Genomic DNA, 8,251 nt, shown 5'->3' on the forward strand with positions numbered 1-8,251 from the left:
AGGTTGCAGATGCGGCTTGGATCTGGCATTGCTGTGGCTGAGGCATAGGCTGGCAGCTACAGCTCCGATTAGACCCCTAGCCTGGTAACCTCCATGTGTCAGGGAACCTCCATGTGTCTTTTAAATGACAAAAGACAAAAAGAAAAGAAAAAAAAAAGTGATAGTAGAAATTTGAGAAACTGATTGTTTTTAGTCAGAGTGAAGGGATAAATCAGAAGCAGATGAGGGTAGAGGAAGAAGCAAGATCCAGCTTGGGATTTAGGACTTTATTCTACTAGCAAAGGAAGGATTTAAGGAGAGGCACAGAGTGATCAAAGAAGCCATTGGCCTTGGGTGGGGAAACCATCTATTTTCCTTCTTCCCACATTTCTGTATTTTTTAAAATTTCCTTCCAATCTCATGCAGAGAAAAACTAAGAGCCTTACAGTGGACCTAAAATGGTCTATAAGGCCCACAAGAAACTTAACTCCCCACCTTCTGTCTCCTCACTCCAGCCAGTCTTTCAAAGGTCTAGTCACTCTCCCTCCTGAGGTACCTGATCACCCTCTGAGCCTGGAGCACCCCCTAAAGCATCCACCTGCCCCACCTCTTTGTCGGGTTCTTAGTCAAATTTACCTTCTCAGCGAAGCCTTCCTCAGCAATAACTACCTATCCATACACATAAACTCCTCATTTTTACCTTTATCCTTGGGTCTCACCACCACCTAAGATACCATTTTAGAGGTTTTCCGTCCTGCCCTCCCCCTCCTCACCCAACCCAGAAAGTAAGCTTCTGGAGGGCAGGAATTTTTGTCTGTTTTGTTGGCTGCTTTGTTCCCAGGGCCTAGATCGCTGTCTGGGATACAAAAATAACTTAATAAATAACTGTAAAATAAACAAATGCATTTTCTGTGTAAGCGGTATGAAACACTCCATAAATGGCAAACAGTCCCAGTTGTTTAAGGTCACTCAGATGTGAAATGAAAGACCTCTCTCTCTCTCTCTGGTCTTTCTCCAACCCCCACACCCCCAAATTATTCCATTCAAAGGAAGACAGTCTTCCCACTTCCCTTAGGTTCATCACTGCCCTTACTCCTCATTTACCACCAATAGGTGTCAATATGGAGAAACAGCCCTCCACAGCCTTAGCAGATGATGCTGATACTTCTCCAAGAGAGACCTTGGAATTTTGTCACAGAACCTAAATTATCAACCCACACTCCCCTTCCTCAAAGAAAGTAGGGATTTGTTGCTCTGGCTGCCATTTTTCTCCAGACCCGAGGTATCCTCCCTCTTCTGCCTTGACTGGGTGTGGAAAGAGGAGGACCTAGTCACAGAAAGAGCTCCCAACTACAAATCTCTAAGAGAAGAGATTCAGCAGGGAGCATCTCTCTCCTCCCTTCCCAAGCACCTGGCTGGCCCCTTTATGCAAATCATCTACCTTCTCCCTAGAGATCAGCTTTGTGTACCTGGGCAGCTGGAATGGAGAAAATGTTCTGGAGTGTCTCACTCCTACCTACATTTGCGTAACTGAAAGGCCCCCTCTAGTAACTCAGTGTAGCTCTTTGTAGAACTATTTTCCTTTCAAGAAAGAAAGGAAGGAAGGAAATGGCTCCCACGAAATACAGATAAAAATATTCTCATTTTAATCTGGAATTCACAAATCTCATCTTGATTTGGGAGCTGGTAATCCAGTCAGCTCAGAAATCTCATGTAGGAGTTCCTTGCCGCTCAGAGGGTTAAAAACCCAACTGGTATCCATGAGGGCGAGGGTTTGAACCCTGGCCTCAAGCTCAGTGGGTTAAGAATCAGGTGTTGCCACACCTGTAGTGTAGGTCACAGATACAGCTCAAATATGGTGTTGCTATGCTTGTGGTGTAGGCCAGCAGCTGCAGCTCTGATATGACCCCTAGCCTGGGAACTCCCATATGTCACGGGTGTGGCTTTAAAAAAAAAAAAAAAAAAAAAAAGTCTGGGAGTTCCCATCATGGCTCAGTGGTTAACGAATCCGACTAGGAACCATGAGGTTGAGGGTTCGATCCCTGGTATTGCTCAGTGGGTTAAGGATCCGGCATTGCCGTGAGCTGTGGTGTAGTTTGCAGACTCAGCTCAGATCCTGAGTTGCTGTAGCTCTGGCGTAGGCTTGGCAGCTACAGCTCCAATTAGACCCCCAGCCTGGGAACCTAGGTGCGGCTCTAGAAAAGGCAAAAAGACAAAAAAAAAAGAGAAAGAAAACCTCATGTAGGAAAATACATCCTTGAAAATTATCCCAATTGCCTGTAAGGTAGAGTAAGCATTATTTTGTGTAAATAACCCTGTCCAGTAATATGTGCATATTAATGATCTGCTACATTTTAGATAGTCATCAAGTAAATTTGTCATGTGTTCCACTTCTTCAAGAATTTATTAAGACTATAAATTGTTGGTTCTTTCAGTTTCATCGTCTTCTTAAGATGAAGTTTAGCAATCACTCTCTTTGTTAGTTTTTCTGTTAAATCTTTAATTTCTTCCTCCAGGATGGTGAAGACATTAACACACCTACTCATCTGACACCCAATTGATATCTCCTTGGCTGAAGAATCCTTAAAATTCTTGGCACATTATTTCCATAGGTCTTGCCAAAATGCAAGTCTCTCTTTCAGGTTTGATTGAATCCATTGCATCACTTTCTGGAGTGGAAAAGCCGGCCGGCATAGACACTGTTTACATTTTCCACTCTCTCCAGAGCTTCTGGAGTTTAATTCTCGGAAGTTAAATGTACTAATGATGCAATTTAATGGAGTAGCATAGTTTTTATATTAGAAAGAAAAATATTTAAACTAAGGAAATGCAAAACAGGCAGATAAAATACACCATCAATCTTGTTTTGATCTTGACACTTCCTCGTTCACAAAACTTTAGACTGTTTCACCTACTAAAAATATCGATATTTCTTAATTTGGCTGTTGAAGCACCCTGCATTTGGACTCCGTAATACCTTTTTTAGCCATTTTTCCTATAACCCTATGACCCCCCCAAATCATAGCCAAAGATGACCTTTATTTCTCCATGCTCATGTCATTTGTAGTCAATGTTGCCCTCCCATTATTGAAATCCTTTCCATCCTTCAAAGTTAAATATTCACTCCTCCAAAAAGCTTTGACTGGAAGCTCCTGTGTGACGCAGTGAGTTAAGGATCAGACGTTGCCACAACTGCCGTGTGAATTTGATCCCTAGCCCAGGAACGTCCACATGCCTTGGGTGCAGCCAAAACAAAGCAAAACAAAACAAAAAGCATTGATTGAACATACTATCCTTAGGCAATATTTGTGCACCCCACAGATACTTTTTAGGTCCTCCCATTTGCCAGGCACTGTCCTGAATGCTTTTATTTATTTGCTCAAGGATGACGATCACTATCCTCATTTTACAGACGAGGGATTTTAATCACAGAGAGATGAGGAATCTTGTCCAAAGTTACACCATAAATGATGGAGCTAGATTTGTACGCAAGCTCTCTGGCCTGAAGTATCTACCCCAAATCACAGATTCTCACCAAATGCATATTTTTTATAAAACCTGTAGGCAAAAAGGAGATCACCCCTTGGGATGAGTTCAAATTAAGGACCGTGTTCCTGTCAGGTCGCAGCATCGACTCATGAATCTGACAAACATTAAGGGCTAAAAGGAAAGTAGAAGTCATAATCCACTAAAATAATATGCAGAGAAGAGTCATTCGAGTTCATCGAGGTCCCACATTCTCCTTTTTTAAGTTTTTTTAATGTTTTTTATTTTTTTTTTAGGGCCGCACCACGGCATAGGGAAGTTCTCAGGCTAGGGCTCAAACTGGAGCTACAGCTGACGGCCTATGCCAGAGCCACAGCCACACATCGGGGCTGCGTGTGCAACCTACATCACAGCTCACAGCAACACTGGATCCTCAACCCACTGAGCAAAGCCAGGGGTCAAACCCCCATCCTCGTGGATTCTAGTTGAGTTCATTAACACTGAGCCATGACAGGCACTCCCCACCCACATCCTCCTCTTACAGATGAAAAAACAAGAGATTCAGGTAGGTGAGACTGGAGGCTCAAGGAGGTTTCATTCCTTACCGGAGTTTGTACAGGTCCAGTCCTCTTGTTTCAATCAACCCATTTGATTTATCATGATGACTTTATTCCCAAAATAGGAATGGGAATATTCCCTGCTTTATCTTTATACTCTTCCTTCTTTTTTATACCTAGAGAAACAGCCCAGTCCTTCCATATTCAGTATTGACTGCCTGACTCCAGATGGTAAGTGACCCACCCATCCTTTCTGAGCTCACCCGCTCTGTAGTGGAACACGTGAGGACATATGCAAGGATCATCCAGGAGAAACTGTGCTCACCTGACAAAAGTCACGCATAGCCACATACCAATGGCAACAAACTACAGCAAAAACCTTGACTGCTCTGAGTATTGCTCTGAGTTAGGGAAACTTGAGGCGTTGAAGAATTCTCTCAGTGACAGTCTGTCCTCATACATCCACGACCTACTCTGCAGATGTGTCACTGTGGCTCTTCTAGGGGATACGAAAAAGGGAACTGCTGTCCCAGGGCACTACTATGGAACATGCAGGAGGACAACCCTCCTTTAAGACTTTACAGAGCATTGAGTCTAGAGGATGTTGTGAGGTCCCACTGGTACTCTCCTTACTTCCTCGGTGCTTTTTCCCTACTTACTTGTGACATCGCTTACATTACATTGCCCGACACATCTGGACTCCTCCCTCCTCTGTTCAAAGACACTCCCTTCAGACTGCTTCAGATTATGCTCTGGCTGCCAAAAGGGCCCCCAGCGACACTCCTATCCCCATCCAGCAACCCAAGATCTCTACCATCAAAATTCCTTCTTCTTTCTTTGATCAAGACATCCATCCCCCCCCCCAAGGAAATTCAAGTTTAATCCTAGGGAAAGTATGCTATTTAAAATGTACTTTTTAATTTTATGCTTCAAAATAGACAAGGTGGCCAATAGCCCAAATAAAACCTTTGATGGAACTAGAAGACACTTATTCTCATGACATTTTGCTTCCATCAGTCAGAAGATTGTCTTACTATATCAGGAGTACCTGTTGTGGCTTGGTGGGTTATGAGCCCAGTTAGAATCCATGAGGATGCAGATCCAATCCCTGGCCTCAGTCAGTGGGTTAAGGATCCAGTGTTGCCCCTAGCTATGATGTAGGTCAAAGACACGGCTCAGATCCCATGTTGCTGTGACTGTGGTGTACACCAGCAGCTGCAGCTCCAATTCGACCCTTACCCTGGGAACTTCCATTTTGCTGCAGATGGCCCTTAAAAAAGCAAAAAGAAAAAAAAAGAAAATTGGCTTACTATACCAATTTTGTTAAGGCAGCACACTATCCTCCCATAAATCTGAAAGGCATCATAATAAGCATATAAATGTGTGATGTTTGCAGAGTGACTCATGCCCCCTGTCCCCCTATGAGTCCCCCCAGCAGCCCTGCTGATACACCCTTCCTTTCTTTTTTTTTTTTTTTTTTTTTGTCTTTTTAGGGCCGCACCCAAGGCATATGGAGGTTCCCAGGTTAGGGGTCGAACTGGAGCCATAGCTGCTGGCCTACGCCACAGACACAGCAACCTCGGATCCAAGCCACATCCACCACCTACACCACAGCTCATTGCAACACTGGGTCCTTAACCCACTGAGCAAGGCCAGGGATCCAACTTGCGTCCTCATGGATACGAACCAGATTCTTTTCTGCTGAGCCTCGACAGGAACTCCACCCTCCCTTTCTTGTCCTCTAACCCTCCCAGGAAGTGGCAAAAGGAGGCTGGACAAGGAGGAATCGGGAGACCACTAAGTTAACTGTATGACTCTAGTCACATTTCATACCTTCCTGAGTCTTTTTCCTTGTCTTTGGATTTGAGACATCAGTGCCTACCCTGCAAAGAAGCTGAGGATTCAATGAGACAGATTATGCAAACCCAGTATATGGTGGGCTCAGTGGAAAGGTTAGGTGACTATCTTGGATGAAGGTGGTCAAAATGTGCAAACTTCTGTTTATAAGATAAATTAGTGATGTAATGTACAGCACGATGAATATAATTAACACTGCTCTGTGTTGTATATGAAGGTTAAGAGAGTAAATCCTAAGAATTCTCATTATAAGGAAAAATGTTTCTCTTTTCTTTGTATCTATAGGTGATGATGAATGTTCACGAAACTTCTTGTGATAATAACTTCATGGTGTTAGGTGAGTCAAATCACTATGCTGTACACCTTAAACTTATATAGAGAGCTGTATGTCAATTATATATCAACAAAACTGGAAGAAAAAAGAAAAAAAAGTTTAGGTAAATCTAAAGGATTAAGAATGTGGAGTTCCCGTCGTGGCACAGTGGTTAACGAATCCGACTAGGAACCATGAGGTTGCGGGTTCGGTCCCTGCCCTTGCTCAGTGGGTTAACGATCCGGCGTTGCCGTGAGCTGTGGTGTAGGTTGCAGACGTGGCTCAGATCTGGTGTTGCTGTGAGCTGTGGTGTAGGTTGCAGACGTGGCTCGGATCCAGTGTTGCTGTGGCTCTGGCGTAGGCCAGTGGCTACAGCTCCGATTCGACCCCTAGCCTGGGAACCTCCATATGCCGCGGGAGCGGCCCAAGAAATAGCAAAAAAAAAAAAAAAACAAAAAAACAAGAATGTTTAGTTAGGGAGTTCCCGTCATGGCTCAGCAGTTAACACACCCAAATAGCATCTGTGAGGACAAGGGTTCAATTCTTGGGCTCCCTCATTGGGTTAAGGATCCAGCATTGTAGTGAACTGTGGTATAGGTCGCAGATGTGGCTCAGATCTGGAGTTGCTGTGGCTGTGGTATAGGTTGTCGGCTGTGGCTCTAATTTGACCCCGAGCCTGAGAACTTCCATATGCCACAGGTGGGGCCCTGAAAAGAAAAAAAAAATGTTATTAAAACTTTCAGACAGGGAGTTCCCACTGTGGTGCAGTGGAAAAGGATCTAGTATCCATGAGGATGCAGGTTCAATCCCTGGCCTCACTCAGTGAGTTGAGGATCTGGCGTTGCCTCGAGCTGTGGTGTAGGTCATGGACATGGCTCTGATCTGGCATGGCTGTGGCTGTGGGTGTAGGCTAGCTTCTGTAACTCCAATTCGACACCCAGACGGGGAATTTCCATATGCTGCAACTGCTCAGCCCTATAAAGCAAAACAAACAAACTTACTTTGCTTCTTTTGTGACCTTGGCCAAGCCATTTCATCTCTTTAAGCCTCAATTTTGTCACCTGTAATTAAGGAGATAATAATGCCTATCTTATAGAATTATAAGAATTCAATTAGATGCCAGGAAGTAAAGAAGGGAATTAAATATCAACCACAGGAGTTCCCTAGTGCCTCAGTAGGTTAAGGATCTAGCATTGTCACTGCTGTGGCTCAGGTCACTGCTGTGGTGCAGGTTCAATACCTGGCCGTGGAACTTCTGCATTCCTCAGGCACAGCCAAAAAACAAAACAAAACCTACGTTGATATGGAGTGTGTCAAAGGGACACAAGAACCAAGTGAGAGAGCTCTCAATGGACAAATCTGGAACATTTTAAGCAACAAAATATAGAATAGACTTGTGGTTGCCAAGGGGGTGGGCGGAGGGAGTGGGATGGACTGGGAGCCCAGGGTTAATAGATACAAACTATTGCATTTGGAATGGATAAGCAATGAGATCCTGCTGTACAGCACAGGGAACTCTATCTAGTCACTTGTGATGGAACATGATGGAGGATAATGTGAGAAAAAGAATATATATATATATATATGTATATATATACACATATGGGTGTGACTGGGTCACCTTGCTGTACAGTAGAAAACTGACAGAACACTGTAAAACAACTATAATGTGAAAAATAAAAGTCATTAAAAGTAAAAAAAAAAGAAATGGAAAAGCCACAATTTCATACAATAAGAAGATTATAGGTTTGAATTTGCGGAGGGAAAAAAGCAACAATATAAATAATATAGTATTGGACCGTAACTCAAAGTATAAAATAAATATTTGCATCTATGCTGATATAAATGAATAATTGAATAAATAAACAAATGGCAGCGTAGAAGCAAATCTCCCATGCAGAAGAATTTCCAAAAATGTATAGAGATATTCCATTGTCAAGAAAATTGACTGTAACCCACCCCCCTCCTTAAATGTGGTCTGAACATACTGACTTCCTTCCAAAGAGGACAGTATCAAAAGGTGGGAGGGAGGGGAAGAATAACCTTGCAGTAGAGAAAC

This window comes from Sus scrofa, chromosome 2, assembly GCF_054392235.1.
Source record: "Sus scrofa isolate SSC_HxYL_T2T_F1_AM1 chromosome 2, Sscrofa_HxYL_maternal_Yorkshire_Landrace_v2.0, whole genome shotgun sequence".
NCBI classification, from domain to species: Eukaryota; Metazoa; Chordata; class Mammalia; order Artiodactyla; family Suidae; genus Sus; species Sus scrofa.